The sequence below is a fragment of the Nicotiana tabacum genome, chromosome 15 (genome assembly GCF_000715075.1).
Source record: "Nicotiana tabacum cultivar K326 chromosome 15, ASM71507v2, whole genome shotgun sequence".
NCBI lineage: Eukaryota > Viridiplantae > Streptophyta > Magnoliopsida > Solanales > Solanaceae > Nicotiana > Nicotiana tabacum.
In genome coordinates this window covers 75,512,669-75,530,002 of record NC_134094.1, presented here as the reverse complement: position 1 = coordinate 75,530,002, position 17,334 = coordinate 75,512,669, and the positions used below count along the sequence as shown (strand labels likewise).

The following is a 17,334-nucleotide window of genomic DNA, read 5'->3' as shown; positions in this document are numbered from 1 at the left end:
TGTACCCAATAGTCTAGCCTCGCCCGGTTCGAACCAACCCACTGGACACCGGCAGCGCCTACCATACAAGGCCTCATACGAAGCCATCTGAATGCTTGACTAGTAACTGTTGTTGTAAGCAAACTCCGCAAGTGGTAAGAACTAATCTCAAGCACCCCCAAAATCTATCACACACGTACGGAGCATATCCTCCAGTATCTAAATAGTGTGTTCGGACTGTCCGTCCGTCTGAGGGTGAAATATTGTACTCAACTCCACACGAGTACCCAACTCTCATTGTACAGCCCTCCAAAATCGTGAGATAAACTGTGTACCCCGGTCAGAGATGATAGATACCGGTACACCGTGAAGTTTGACAATTTCGCGAATATATACCTGAGCTAGCTGCTCTGGAAAGTAAGTAGTAATCACAAGAATGAAATGAGCTGACTTGGTCAATCTATCCACAATCACCCAAACTGCATCGAATTTCCTCTGAGTCCGTGGGAGTCCAACAATGAAATCCATAGTGATCCGTTCCCATTTCCATTCTGGAATTTCCAACTTCTGAAATAACCCACCCGGTCGTTGACACTCATAGTTCACCTGCTGCAATTTAGGCACCGAGCTATATATTCCACTATGTCTTTCTTCATCTGCCTCCGCCAATAATGCGGTTTCAAGTCCTCATACATCTTTGCAACACCCGGATGAATGGAGTATCGTGAACTGTGAGTCTCCTGTAGAATCAAATCACGCAATCCATCTACATTAGGCACACAGAGCCTGCCCTGCGTCCGTAATACGTCGTCATCTCCAATAGTGACTTCCTTGGCATCACTGTGCTGAACTATATCCTTAAGAACAAGCAGATGTGGGTCATCATACTAATGTTACCTGATACGATCATAAAGAGAAGACTTAGAAACCACATAAGCTAAAACTCGACTCGGCTCAGAAACATCCAGTCTAACAAACTGGTTGGCCAAGGCCTGAACATCCAAGGCTAAAGGCCTCTCTGTTACTGGTAAATATGCTAAGCTTCCCAAACTCTCCGCCTTACGACTCAAGGCATTTGTCACTACATTGGCCTTTCCAGGATGATAGAGAATGGTGATATCATAATCCTTAAGTAACTCCAATCATCTTCACTGTCTCAAATTAAGATCCTTCTATTTAAACAGATGTTGTAGACTCTGGTGATCGGTGTAGACCTCACAACGAACACCGTACAAATAATGCCGCCAAATCTTCAAGGCATGAATAGTAGCTGCTAACTCAAGGTCGTGTACAGGATAATTCTTCTCATGCACCTTTAACTGTCTGGACGCGTAGGCAATCACCCTACCGTCTTGCATCAACACTGCGCCGAGACCAATACGTGATGCATCACAATACATAGTATAAGCCCCTAAACTTGTAGGTAATACCAATACTAGGGTTGTAGTCAAAGCTGTCTTGAGCTTTTGGAAGCTTTCCTCACATTCCTCGGTCCACCTGAACGGAGCACCCTTTTGGGTCAATTTGGTCATAGATGCAGAAATAGAAGAGAAACCCTTTACAAATCGGCGATAATACCCTCCCAAACCAAGGAAACTCTGGATATCCGTAATTGAGGACGGTCTGGACCAACTCTGCACTGCTTCAATCTCCTTTGGATCTACCTTGATTCCCTCGCAAGAAACTATATGACCCAAAAATCCCACTGAATCAAGCCAGAATTCACACTTTGAAAATTTTGCATATAACTTCTTTTCTCTCAAAATCTGAAGCACAATCCTCAGGTGCTGCTCATGAACTTCCTGACTCCGGGAATATACCAGAATGTTGTCAATAAACACAATGACGAAAGAATCCAGATAGGTCTGAAATACACTATTCATTAAGTGCATAAATGTTGATGGGGCGTTGGTAAGCCCTAAAGACATCACAAGGAACTCGTAATGACCGTACCGAGTCATGAAAGCAGTCTTCGGGATATCTGGCTCCCGAATCTTCAACTGATGATAGCCTAAACATAAGTCGATCTTAGAGAACACTCTGGCACCCTGACGCTGATCAAATAGATCATCAATACGTGGCAATGGATACATGTTCTTCACTGTAGCCTTGTTCAGCTGGCGGTAATCAATACACATTCGCATAGAACTATCTTTCTTTTTCACAAATAAGACAGGAGCACCACAAGGTGATACACTGGGCCGAATGAAACCCTTATCAAGCAACTCTTATGTAATTGTTCTTTTAATTCTTTCAACTCTGCTGGGGCCATACGATATGGTGGAATAGAAATGGGATGAGTACCCGGTAATAAATCAATGCCAAAGTCAATATCCCTGTCGGGTGGCATACCCGGAAGATCTGCTGGAAATGCATCAGGAAAATCCATTGCTACAGGAACTGACTCCATAGTAGGAGTATCAATACTAATATCTCTCACATAGGCCAGATACACATCACACCCCTTCTCAACCATTCGTTGAGCTTTAAGAAATGAAACAACCCTGCCAGGAACATGATACGAGGTACCTCTCCACTCTAGCCGCGGTAGACCTGGCATAGCCAACGTCACCATCTTGGCGTAATAATCAAGAATAACATAATAGGGCGACAACCAGTCCATGCCCAAAATAATATTGAAATCCACCATACTGAGCAATAATAAATCAGCTCTGGTCTCAAAACCGCCGATAACAATTAAACACGACCGATACACGTGGTCCACAATAATAGATTTACCCACGGGTGTAGATACATAAATAGAAGAACTCAAGGAATCACGTGATACGCCCAAATATGGGGCAAAATAAGATGACACATAAGAATAAGTGGAGCATGAATCAGATAAGACTGATGCATCTCTATGACAGACTGAAATAATACATGTGATAACAGAATTAGATGCAACAACATCTGTCCTAGCAGGAATGGCATAATATCTGGCATGGCCTCCCCCTCTAGGGCGACCTCTAACTGTCCGACCTCCATCTCTAGCTGGTTGTGCAGGTGGAGTGGCAACTGGTGCAATAATCATGGCCTGAGAAGCCTGAGGGGCCCTTTGGAATGGGTGGGGCCTGAGAAATCTGTGGAGGTGCACCCCTCCTAAATCTGGGGAAATCTCTCATAATATGACGAGTGTCACCACACTCAAAACAAATCCCCGGAGGACGTGGCTGCCGAGACTGGCTCAGGCCTGATCGACTAGACTGCCTGCTGAAAGCACCCCGTACAGGAGGTCCAGTAGACACTGGCGGTGTATAATATGGAACATGAGGTCGGGGAGTAGCCGAAATACCACTAGAAGCTGAAAGTGCTGAATGAATAGCACGACTCACATAACCTTTACCATGATGGGCTACAACTAGGGCACGAGAATTATTATATGTTCCAGAATCTCGGGGTCTCTTAGCTTCCCTCTCTTCCCTCTACCGGATCCGCATACCTTCCAATCTCCTAGCAATTGACACCACCTATTGGTATGTGATGTCCATCTCTAGCTCTCGGGCCATACTGTATCTGATATTAGGGTGGAGACCTTCAATAAATCTGCGAACACGCTCTCGAACAGTAGCAACCAAGGCTGGTGCATGCCTCGCCAAATCACTGAATCGGACCGCATACTCTAACACGGTCTTAGAACCCTGGCGCAACTGCTCAAACTTTACGTGCCATACATCTCTAAGACTTTGAGGAAAATACTCCCTTAAGAACATATCTGAAAATTGAGTCCAAGTGAGTGAAGATGCCTCAGCGGGACTATCCAACTCATATGCCCGCTACCACTGGTAGGCTGCTCCTCTAAACTAGAATGTCGTGAAAGAAACCCCACTGGAATCCACAATACCCATAATACGAAGGATACAATGACATTCCTCCAGAAAACCATGAGCATCCCCTGAAGCTAAGTCGCTGAAAGTGGGAGGGTGGTACTTCTTGTACCACTCGAGCCTGAGTTGCTCCCCCTCTGAAACTGCTGTCCTAATCTCAGGCCGAACTGGGACAACTAGCTGCACTGGTATAACCTTTAGGGCATGGTAAACTTGGGCCCGTGGCTCTGGAGTACGAGCGATGGGAGTCTGTACTCCTCCCCCGGCCTGAGATGTTGCAGGAGCAAGTGGAATTAACCCTGCCTGAGCTAAAGTGCCAAACATGCTCAAAAACTGGGCAAGAGTCTCCTGAAGTGCAGGAGTAGTAACATGCGTCTCAGGTGCCTTAGGTGCCTACTCTCCAACTGGAGCTACTGGTGCAGCAGCTCGTGCAGGTGCTCTGGCTGCACCACGTGGTCTTCCTCGGCCTCTGCCCCGACCCCGGCCTCTTGCGGCTCCAACATGGGGCACGAGTGTCTGATCATCAGATCCAGTTGTGCGTGTCCTCACCATCTGTGAGAGAATAGAAAGACAATTGTTTAGAACTTTGAAATCAACAAAGGCACACGATAAGGAATCAAAGAAGTGAATATTTTTCTAACAGTTCCATAGCCTCTCGAAGATAAGTACAGACGTCTCCATACCGATCCGCAAGACTCTACTAAACATGCTTGTGAGTCATAACACGTATGAACCTAGAGCTCTGATACCAACTTGTCACGACCCCAAATTCCCTCTGTAGGATGTCGTGATGGCACCTAGTCTCTAAGACTAGGTAAGCCTATCAATGCGGAATAACAATAAATATCTAAAATAAATAAACTACAATTCAAACAATTTCAACTCCCAAAATCCGATAGAAATAAGTCACAAGCTTCTAAGAATTTATTCTCCATGTCTCTATACATCAGAGTCTAAAACAAATAAGGGAGACAACATAGTAAAATAGAAGGGGACTCCAGAGTCTGCGGATGCTGGCAGATATACCTCGAAATCTCCTCGTACAGTTAGTTTACTGATGCCTGGTCTGATAAGATGTACCTGGATATTCACAAAAAGATGTGCAGAAGTCTAGTATGAGTACGCCACAGCGGTACCCAGTAAGTGCCAAGTCTAACCTCGGTAGAGTAATGACGAGGGCCTACTAGAGAATAAATAATGACATGGTAAAAGGTTTAAACAATATAATAAGATAAAATGACAATAGAAATGAATCAAGTAGTATGTCACATTTAATTACACCAAATAATGTCAACTAATATCTCGTGGAAACAAAATAAAATTTCCTTTGAACTTCAAAAAAATCACAACAAATAATCAAAGGCAACTGCGGCCATAAATCAATATCAACAAGGGCACTCCCGAGGTACCGCCTCGTAGTCCCAAATCATAAATAAATTCACAATATCTCATTTCCTTATCTCACCGCGGAAGCCTTCACAATTTATTTTAAAGAAAATATTTTTTCCGAAATAGCATCCCGCGTTTTAGCCATCCTTATCACACCGCATGACTTCTAGTAGTTTCCCCTACTAGCCACGCGTATCAAGCCACCCTTATCTCACCGCATGTGTTTCAATACCCATACCGTATACCACCGCATGCGTATCAACAGCACAATATATCACAATTTGCACCTCAAGTGCTCAATTAATTTAACTTGCCAAAATACTTCAACAACAATATTTTTTCACAATAAAGAGCTCACGGCTCATGCCAACATAAATCATCAATAATAATTTTTCACAATACAGAGCTCACGGTTCCATCATAATGAGTACGAAAATCTTACAAAAATATTCAGGAATAAATAATTCAGCAAGATAATATTTCAAAATCTTTAATACTTTGCTTCAATACCAAATTTAAAAATGTCAAATACTTCATATTAATAATGTTTAATTTTTAAAAAAAAAATCAACTTCAAATAATGCACAGAATAAAAGAAACCAAGTTTCAACTAAACAGGTAAAATAATTAGCAGGAAAAGGTCAAGCAACTTTAAAACATTAAATCAATGATGAAGAATATATCAGAATAAAATAGTTTAATTAATGCACAACAGTGATCTACACAATTTAAAAATATAATCTTTCATATTTAGCCCGTGTACACACTCGTAACCTCGTGTACACGACTTTCAAACATTATAATTTATCACTCCAATACCAATCCTGGGGGACATTTTCCCCACACAAGGTTAGACAAGTCACTTATCTCGACTTGCTCCAATTTAACCAAGTAGTATGCATTTTCCTCGATTTTTCAACTCCGATCGACTCGTATCTAGTCATAATTAATTCGATAAAATCAAATAAAATTATAGGAATCAATTTCATAAGAAAATATTACATTTTGCAATAAAATTCGAAATTAGTTCAAAAATCGCATGTGGGGCCCACGTCTCGGAATCCGGCAAAACTTATAAAACACGACAACCCATTCAATTACGAGTTCAACCATACCCGTTTTACTCAAATCCGACTCTGAATCGACTAAGTCCCACTTTTGATCCGTTAACCATCCGAAACTCACCCGAGGCCCTCGGGACATCAACTCAATACACCAACAAGTCCTAAAACATCATACGAACTTATTTGAAACCTCAAATCAAATCAAACAATGCTAAAATCACAAATCACACCCCAATTCAAGCTTAATGAAACTCAAGAATTTTCAACTTCTACATTTAATGTCGAAACCTATCAAATCAAGTCCGATTGACCTCAAATTTTGCACACAAGTTATAAATGACATAACGGAGCTGTGAAAATTTTTAGAACTGGATTTCGACCCCGATATCAAAAAGTCAACTCCCCGGTCAAACTTCCAAACTTAAATTCCTATTTTAGCCATTTCAAGCCTAATTTTACTACGGACTTCCAAATAAAATTTCGTTCATGCTCCTAAGTCCAAAATTATTATACGGAACTGTTGGAATCATCAAAATTCTATTCCGGGGTCGTTTGCATATAATTCGACATTCGGACACTATTTTAACTTAAACTTTTATTTTATCATCAAAATTCTATATCTCGGGCTAGGGATCTCGAAATTTGATTCAGGGCATACGTCCAAGTCCCAACTCACGATACGGACCTACCGAAACTGTCAAAACACTGATCCGAGTCCGTTTGCTCAAAATGTTGACCAAAGTCAACTCAATTGAGTTTCAAAGCTCTTTATTCACATTTTAATCCATTTTTCACCTAAAAACTTTTCGAAAATTTTTACGGACTGCGCACGCAAGTCGATAAATGATAAATAGTGCTTTTTGAGGTCTTAGAACACAGAATTAATTATTAAATTTAAAGATGACATTTTGGGTTATAACAATGAAGTTCCAAAATGTGCACAAATGGAAATCCAATTGCCCAATATTCAAGCGTGATTCTGAAGATGTGCACCCCATATCGTCTCGTCCAACCTGGATTTGTAGCATTGCAAGAACTATGTAAATACCTGGAATAGCATTCAAGTCTGCCAAATCATGTGCATAAGCCTCATTCTTCACTTTCCATCTTATAGCTGTAATTTGAGCAGTGATTTATGTTTATTACGAACAATAACTTCCAAAATTGCATTGAAGTATATCAAATATTCTCTCCTCGACATGATCCCCATACTTGTGCCTACAATTGACATCCCTTCGTAGGAATGAGCATATAGTGCTAATAACACCCATTGAAGTTGATTCAAATGATAGGGCATGGGCACAATAACGTTTCCTGCAAAAAAGAACACATAGTTACTGAAAAATAACCCCTCCATGCTCTCTTCCCTAAGGATTTGAACATGGAGGTATATAGCAACTCCATCACTATCCTCCATCATTCTATTGCACTTCATCTCTCCTATCATGAGCTCCTTGCAGACGCAGATCTATGTACAAGTTTGAGGGTGCCACACCACCAGGACGACTTGGTTGAAACTCTCTCTCTATATGTATATATGCAGAAGAAATTGGGTAAATATTAATCTTGCCACCCTGATTAATAAGTTGGTGTAACGTGTCAGTGGTAAAGGGTAAGCCTTTTATCCCAAGGCGCGCGAGTTTGAGTCCCATTTGATGAACTTTATAGAGCTTTTTTAGTAAGCTGCATTTTTAGTTGATCCTTCTCCAAATTAATATTCTCAGCCTGTTATTCTCCTCCTCTTCTCTTCTTTCTTCTTTTAGGAAAAATAAAAGAGCCTCGACTAAAATTGGTATCATGGGATTGCTACCAATAAAGTTTAATATTTTATTTTTGATAAAATAAATAAATTAATAAAACAAGAATAATTGATATAAATTCACCAAATCCTTATGCCAAATGCAAAGGATGATAGCCATTGTGGGTTTGCTTCAGTTTCCACTACTAAATATGGTTTGAGGGCACTGAATACTGAGGGCATGAGTGATAGATTTAAAAAAAGTGATAAAAATATCCACAATATTTCATATTTCTCTTCCCACGGGAATTAGGATTCGAATTTTCTCCCATAATCTTGCTCTGAGATTGTAGAAATTCATGATGGGGAATACCATCGCGAGGGAGAGCACTTATACACAATGTGAATTTTCTCGCTAACTTGTGCTATGTTCGTTGGCATATCAATGAAATTAAGGATTCAGACATCCAATATGTTGAGAAGCGTTATTAGTATTTGTTGTGGTATTGAGGACAATCCATGCTCTCTAAGAATTGTTACTAGATCTATTAACCCTATTTGTGCACATCACCAGACCTTGTGGTGGTACGTTGGAAATTGCCAGTGTCTAATGCTCTTGTTTGAAATTACAAACAACTTCTATATATACTAAAAAGATGAATAACTCGAACCGAAATCTGAAGTTGATCAAACCGATCTATTAATATTTACTTTGTTTGGACCGTGTAAATTACAATACTTCTATGTTCGAAGCAGTATGGCACCCGGAACCTCAAAATCCTGAATCCGCCTCTGGATCCTTGCAACCTTTACCCTTAGATATGGACAAAGTAATTTATCACCATTGACAATCCTCCTTATCCAGATCAACAAAACCATTAGCCTCAATAGGACCTGTGTCTAGGGCATAGTTAGCTATGTGATCCTCTAACTTATTACCCCCTCTCATAATATATGACACCCTCACTTCACATGATTCCATGATAGCTCTAATATCTTCTACATGTCGTACCACATTCAAAGGACTACTCCAATGACCTTCAACCACATTTATCAATAACATTGAATCTGTTTGCAACAAAATACGTGTGTAGTTATGAGCTACATAGTACCTTAATGCCTCCAACATAGCCATTATTGCTTCTGCCACAGTATTGATATTCTCCTGTATCTCCCTACCCCATGCAAACACTACATGACCTTCTTCATCCCTCAATACAAAGCCAATTGAACTCCTTCCCGGGTGCCCCTCGATGCCCCATCCATGTCAACTTTTATCTACTCTGGACAAGGCAATTCCTGTAACATCTTAGTGATCCTCAATTTTGGAGTATAAAGCTCCATCATATTAAGTAAATCCGGCCATTTTTGTGGTACATTTTTGAGACTTGGCTTTATAAATTTTACAAGAGCTTGGAGAGTGGATGAAACCTGATAGATGACCCTTCTAATAGACACTGCTTCCCCATGCTTGTAACTGTTTCTCCTCTTCTAATAGACCCGTCTAGGTTTAGCATTCTTGGTTTTCATCTTTTTTTCTTCACGATATTACAATATTTTTATTTTTGTATTTGTGAGTACCTTACTTAAGAATATTACGGTCTATGGCTTTATGCACTAGTTAATATTCGAGCCGAATAAACTGAAATAAAAAAGAGAAAAGACGAACCATACCGAATTTAATTAGGTATGGTATTGGTATAACATTTTAAGAAGCCTAAATTGAAAATACTGAATCAAAATCTCTAAATATCGTACCGTATTGACCGATGAACACCCCTAATGTTCATCATCAGCTTTAATGAGACACAGGAGTCGCAAGAAGTGGTAACAACTCGACCGGTCATTTTGTGTAATTGCGCCCTGTTTCCCCTTTTGACGTTTCACACATGTATATTTATAATTTTATGACTTATGGGGTTGATTAGTTTCGTTCCGGGAAGCTTTCGGGCTGATTCGGACCCTTTGATTCTTGACTTAGAAGCCTAAGTTAGAAATATTGACCAAACTTTGACTTTTATGAAAACGACCCCGGAACGGTGCTTTGATGTCTCTGATACCTTCGTATCGTGATTTTGGACTTGGGCGTATACTTGAAATTGATTTCGGAACTCTGTAGGTTGATTTGTGTTGTTTAAGCAAAGTTTGACAATTTAAAGTTGAAAAGTTTGACCGTAGGTTGAATTTTAGCTATCGAGTTCAGAATCTGATTTTGGGACTTGGAATATATCCGTTATTCTATTTAGAACTTGTATGCAAAATTTGGTATCATTTGGAGTTGATTTGATAGGATTCTGACGTTTAGTTGTAATTCTAGAGATTCTTGAATTTTACTTTGAAATTCGTGCGTTTTACTGTTCGATTCGTAGTTTTAGATATTATTTTTTTGCTTTGATCGCGCGAGCCAGTTCGTATGATATTTCTAGACTTGCGTGGATATTAGGTTTGGAGCCCCGAGGGCTCGAATGAGTTTTGGACTTGTATCAGAGTGTTTTGAACTGAAATGCAGAATCTGGTGTGCTGATGCTTTAGGTATCGCATTTGCGAACACCGGGTTCTCAATTGCGAGCTTAGCAGGGGGGCCTCAGGTATCGCAATTGCAAAGTGGTCTAGGATTTTGGGTAGCTCGCATTTGTGACTAAACTGTCGCTTTTGCGAATGGGGCAAGGTTCGCATTTGCGAACCCATTTATCGCAATTACGATGTTCCAGTAGGAAGGTCAGTGGCTGCATTTGCGATGTATTCTTTGCAATTGTGAGGGTTCGTAATTGCGAACCCATATCGCAATTGCGACATCAGCAGCTGATCAAAAGGGATGGAAGTCGGGATTTCATCTCATATTCTCTCATTTTGGAACCCTAGACTCGGTAGGAGGCGATTTAGAGTGAGAATTTTCATCTACAAACTATGGGTAAGTGATTCTAATCTATTTCCAACTATATTCCATCGATATATCTTAGATTTTAACATCAAAATTATGTGAATCAAAGTGAAAATTTGTGAAACTTTGTCAAATTTTTGAAAAATATGAATTTGAGTTTTGAGAGTCGATTTGGACTAGGATTTTGAAACTAATCATATATATGAACTCGTGGGGTCATGGGTAGTCGGTATCTACCATTGGACCCGGATTTTGACCGGGCGGGCCCTGGGTTGACTTTTGTTGACTTTTTGGGAAAAGTGTAAAAATTATAGTTTTATCTATTGTAATTGATTTTCTTTGTATTGTTTGATGATATTAAGTCGAATTTGGTTAGATTTGACCCGTGTAGAGGCAAATCTTAGGGGATATTTTTGAGGGTTGCCTAATTGAGGTAAGTATCTTGCCTAACTTTGTGTGGGAAACTACCCCTTAAGATTTTGGATGGATTGTGTCATTTGTGTTATGTGAAAGCTGTGTACGCAAGGTGACGAGTGGGTACACATGTTGTATGTAGTATTTGATCGGTTCAGGCTACTTAGACTCTTTCCATGTTTTAATTAAATTATCATATCATGTTCTAAATTCTCATAGTCAATTTATTGTTACTTGTGTTAATATACCCTTACATGCCTTAAATGACTTGTTTATCACTTGTTCTACATCTTACTTGATAAATTGCTCTTATGCCTTAATTGTACATGTTATCTCTTTCATTGTTGATTATCATTATTTGAAGTCATTGTCCATATTATCTCTTTCATTGTTGAATTACCATTATTTGAAGTCATTGTTACACGTTATCTATTCCATTATGAGTTATTCATATTTAATATCGTGGTTAAACATTATCTTTCTCATTGTTGAGTTATTGGTGTTGAAGTTGTGAAAGTTGTTATCACGTTGTGGCGATGTTGTTATTTGTTGAGATATCTTTCTTATTGAAAATTTTACATTCATTGATTTTGTTGATATTCTTGTACACATTGTGATTGAGCCATGAGCTATTTTTGTAAAAATATTGATATTGTTGATTAATGGCAAGTTGTGACATATGGGCACTTATGATGCGAGTTGTTATTGTGATGTGAAATTGACGCACATGCGGCGGTATAAAGATATGGGTTAATGTGCATGCGGCGGCATAAGGTGAGACTTATGTGCGTGTTGCTTGTAAGGGAATTTTGTGAAGCCACGCGGTGTCATAAGGTGGGCTAAAGTACGTGTAGCTATTTCGGAAAAAATATTTTCAAAACTATTTAAATGTAAGGCTCACGCGGCGGTATAAGAAAAGATTGTGATTGTGAATTGTGAATACGAGGCGGTACCTCGGTTGTGATTCTTGATACATATACGAGGCAGTACCTCAGTTGTGATTCTTATTGTACATGAGGCGGTACCTCGTTGTGATTCTCGTTGTTTATCTCGTGTAGGAAAGAGTTATTTGGTGGGAATACTTCTTGTTGTTTTGTTCTTCATTGTTCTATCAGATATTGTCTGTATATGAACATTGTGGTTCTTTCAATTGCTTCCCTTATGTTATCTCTATTCTTACAATCCTTTCATTAGTCTCTGTTATTAACTTGCTTCATATTACTTATTGCTCCGCTTTCCGTTACTTCTTGTTATTACATTTTTATTCTGTTTATTATATATTAGTAGGTATCTTGACCTGGTATCGTCACTACTCTACCGACGTTAGGCTTGATACTTACTGGGTACCGTTGCGGTGTACTCTTACTACACTTCTGTACATATTTTTGTGTAGATTCAGGTATGTCTGCCTGTGTCGGACGCTAGAGTTGATTTGAGTTGCTGCTTTTGGAGACTTCAAGGTATCATAATCCTTCAACAACTCCAACCATCTCTGCTGCCTCAAATTCAAATCATTTTATTTAAACAGTTTTTGTAGACTCATATGATCCATATACACCTCATAAGATACACCATACATATAGTGCCTCAAAATCCTAACCGCGTGCACAATAGTTGCTAACTCAAATCATGCACCAGATAACTCTTCTCACGGGGCTTCAACTGGCGCGACGCGTAGACAATCACCCTACCGTCTTGCATTAATACAAACCTAATTCCAATCCTTGAGGCATCATAATAAATCGTATATGACCCTGATCCTGAAGGCAAAACTAAAATTGGAGTCGTAGTCAAAGTAATCTAGAGCTTCTGAAAGCTCTCCTCACACTCATCTGACCACCTAAATGGAGCGCCCTTCTGAGTCAACTTAGTCAATGAGGTTGTAGTAGATGAAAATCCCGCTACAAAGCAATGCTAGTAACCAATGAAATCGAAGAAGCTCCTAATTTCTATAGCGGTAGAAGTTCTGGGCCAACTCCGAACTTTCTCAATCTTCTTCGGGTCCACCTTGATCTCATTAGTAGATACCACATGGCCCATGAATGCCATCGAGTCCAACAAAAACTCGCACTTGGAGATCTTAGCATACAACTTCTTCTCCCTCAAAATCTAAAGAGCAATCCGCAAATGCTGCTCGTGCTCCTCAGTGCTACATGTATACACCAAAATATCCTCAATGAATACAATGACAAGAGAATCCAAATAAGGATGGAACACGATGTTCATCAAATGCATGAAAGTTGTTGGGCATTAGTCAAACCAAAAGACATCATCAAAAATTCATAGCGCCCATAACGGGTCTCGAAAACCTTCTTAGGGGCATCCGTAGCACTAATATTCAATTGGCGATACCCCGATCTCAAGTCAATCTATGAGAACACTTTAACACCCTGAAACTAATCAAATAAATCATCAATGCACGACAATGGATACTTGTTCTTGATGGTAACCTTATTCAACTGTCGATAGTCAATACACATCCTCGTAGACTCATCCTTCTTCTTTACAAACAACACTAGGCCTGATAAATCTCTTATCCAACAACTCTTGCAACTGTTCTTTCAATTCCGTCAACTCCGATGGAGTCATGCGATACAGTTGAATAGATATGGGTTGCATTCCTGGCACCAAATCAATACCAAAATCAATATCCCTATCGGGTGACATGCCGGTAGGTCTGCAGGAAACACATCCTCAAACTGCTTCACTACTAGAACTGAATCAACAGTGGGAATATCAGCACTACCATCCTGAACAAAAGCCAAATATGTTAAAATTCTCTTCTCAACCATTCGTTGAGCCTTCAGACATTAAATCACCCTACTAGGAGTTGACCAAAAGTACCTCTCCATTCCAACCTCGGCAACCCCGGTATAGCCAACGTCACGGCCTTAGCTTGATAATCAATGATAGCATGGTATGGAGATAACCAATCCATACCCAAAATTATATCAAAGTCCAACATACTAAGAAATAAGATATTAACACTAGTATCATAACCACCAATAGTGACCACACAAGACCGATACACGATCTACCACAATAGAATTACCAACAAGTGTAGACACATGCACATGATTATCAAGAGAACCACGGGGTATATTCAAATGAGGAGAAAAGTATGATGACACCTAAGAATAAGTATATCCCAGGTTAAACAACATGGAAGCATCTCTATAGGCCGAAACCATACCTGTGATCACAACATTAGAGGCCAACGCCTCAGGTCTCCCTAGAAAATCATAGCAACGTGGTTGATTGCCTATGTCCAGATGATGATGTCCAAATCCACTCCTCAAAGAGTAAGCAGACATGGTCGCATATAATATAATATACCCAACTATGAGTCGGGGTCGAATCCCACAAAGAACAATATGAAGGCGATTAGGCAAGTAAGAGAATTATCGCTTATTATGCTAAGCCAAACACTAATAATGGTTTTGAGAAAATATTATGTCTAAATGCAAAAATGTAAACTAACCTATAAAGCAAGTAAAATTATCAATGGCTACGAGCATGGATACACGGGGAATTACACTCAAGTAACGATCCAATGTATTTCACGATTTTACAAATATGAGCGAGTTTATGTTAATTAGCCTTAGATATTAATTCTTTATTATCTTCTTCTGAAGGCTAATAAGACTTTCTAATTGTAAAACAATTAAGAGATTAAGTGCACCTGATGTGGCTACAAGTAGTTCAATTCTATCCCTAGGTAGAATCTATAAAATGAGGGTTAACGCCTCAAGTTCTTGTTAATTAATCTTTTCCAACCCCAAATTACCTTTTTCAAGATTAATTCAAAGTTAATGGGCGAGTCCTAGGGTTAGCTAATCCTTTTGAAAATATTAAAAAACAAGAATAATTCAAGAAACAATTAACTCACTTCAATATTAATAAAAATCATTCGATACATCCAAGCTTTAATAATGAATATTCCCATAAACAAGATTTAAGTAATGGAATGAATACTACACACTTAGATATTCAATACAAAGTAAGAAAATGAAGAATTGAATAAAAATGTGGAAGAAATTCTCAACCAAAGTCTTCAAATCTTCAAAATCCAAGTGTGTAGGCGAGAACCATAGCTCCAAAACTTGTATTTTTTACTCAAAGACTGCGAAAGATCCCTACCCAAATAGGCTAGGTCGTCTATTAAAGGGTTTGGGGCCAAAAATATGAAATTACACCACTACCCAGAACTGAAGCCTATTATTCACAAATGCGAAGGAAGTTTCACATTTGCGAACCTCGACTCTACTGTTGACCATCGCATTTGAGATTCGGATGTTCGTTTTTGCGAACTAGGCCTTGTTCACTCGTTTTCGCATTTGCGATGAAGGGGTTCACATTTGCGAAGGTTGACTTTGTATTTGCGATCCTACCATCACATTTGCGACTTCTACTATCTTAACTGAGACTTTGCATTTGCGAGCTCCTACTCGCATTTGTGATATCTGAGGCCATTTTCCAGATTTCTTCTTTTTGACTTGTTTTCACTTGGTTTCTTTCCCGATAAATTCTAAATCACATAAACATGTAAAATAGAAGTAAACTACATTGAATACACTATTTTATCAATTAAACATAGAAAAAATCTTATATTAAAAAAGAGATAAGTTGGTAAAATACCAACTTATCAAACTCCCAAACTTAAACTATTGCTTGTCCTCAAGCAATCAAAGTATAAAATCTCCTTCCAAGTAATCAACTCAATAGAGCACCAACATCATACAAGGTCAAAAAGTCCATTTTAAGCACAAACACATGACTTTGATTGGTACCAATAATTAATCAAAAGCATATGAATCATCAAAAACTTCTCATAAATCTCTCTCTCTATATATATAAAAGAAAAAGGAAGGCCAAAGAATGTTGACATGACACCTCTCTTGAGATAGGATTACTATTTATCTTTTTTTCTCATTTATTTGGTAGTTTCCCTTATTTTTCCATTTTCCCCTTATTTACCCGTTAAAGACTTATTCCTAAACGATGTAACGGAACAAATTCTTTCAGTTACAAATATATCCATGCGTTTCCAAAAGACTTGTCACTTAATTACACACCATTTCAGAATAGTTAATCACATAACAAAACCGAAAAGGGGTTCTTCCACATTTTGTATACGCCTTTTCCCCTTCCCCTGTTTAACAAAATCGAAAAGGGCTTTAAGGGGTCATTAAGCCAATCGATTATGACGTTAACAATTGTTTGTCCCCATTAAAGCGCACTAAAGATTCAACAGAATAGCATTGGTTTCTTCTGCGCTTTCAAAGTTCTCTATTTTCTTTTCTTTATATATTCTGCTTTTTCATAATTCTATGATTTAATTTTTTTTTTTGGATGCAGAGAAGTACAAATTAAAGAGATGCAAACCAATATGAATGATTGACAATTTAGAGGCAAGTCATAAAGGGATCGATTTAACACAAGGCTATTGATTATGATGTCTAAAAACGTTATTTCTCTTGGATTTAACAAACTCTATGAAGGGGTTATTTTTTCTTTTCTGATAAGTAAATAGACTATGTTAACGTATTAAGAAAGTTTATGAAGAATCGGTAGTATGGAGAAAAGGCCTATTAAATATTTTTTCCCCCGAAAGATTGTTGTGCTTCTCGGACTATATCTTTTGATTTTAATTTTTTGTTTATAACGAAAAAATATGGGTGCAGCTTTCATTGATTTTTGGTTTGCCTTCTTATTGTGTAAGTTTTGCAAATATCTATATTCTATAATTGAAGTTATTAATATACTCCCTACGTTCACTTTTACTCGGCACATTTTGACTTTTCACGCCCCTTAAGAGAAATAATAAATGAAGTGCATAATTTTCCATGATACCCATATTAATTGATGCATATTTTATTGGATTTGAGAAAATAATTTAAAATGAGTAATAAATACTATGGATATAACAGAAAAAAAAAATTTATAAGTAAAAATAAAAATCTATTTTTAATATACCTGCCAAGTAAAAGTGAATTGAGAGAGTATGTGAGTAGATTAATTTTAGACATAAGACTTACAGGT

At 38.6% G+C, this 17,334-nt stretch overlaps 1 long non-coding RNA gene across 1 annotated transcript; it reads left to right on the top strand.

Moving 5' to 3' along the window:
• Nucleotides 1–16,349: 16,349 nt before the first annotated feature.
• On the top strand, nt 16,350–16,708 carry LOC142169896 (uncharacterized). Its single transcript, XR_012699532.1, has 2 exons — nt 16,350–16,556; nt 16,651–16,708. It is a non-coding gene; the product is annotated as an uncharacterized LOC142169896 (long non-coding RNA).
• The last annotated feature ends 626 nt before the right edge of the window (nt 16,709–17,334 follow it).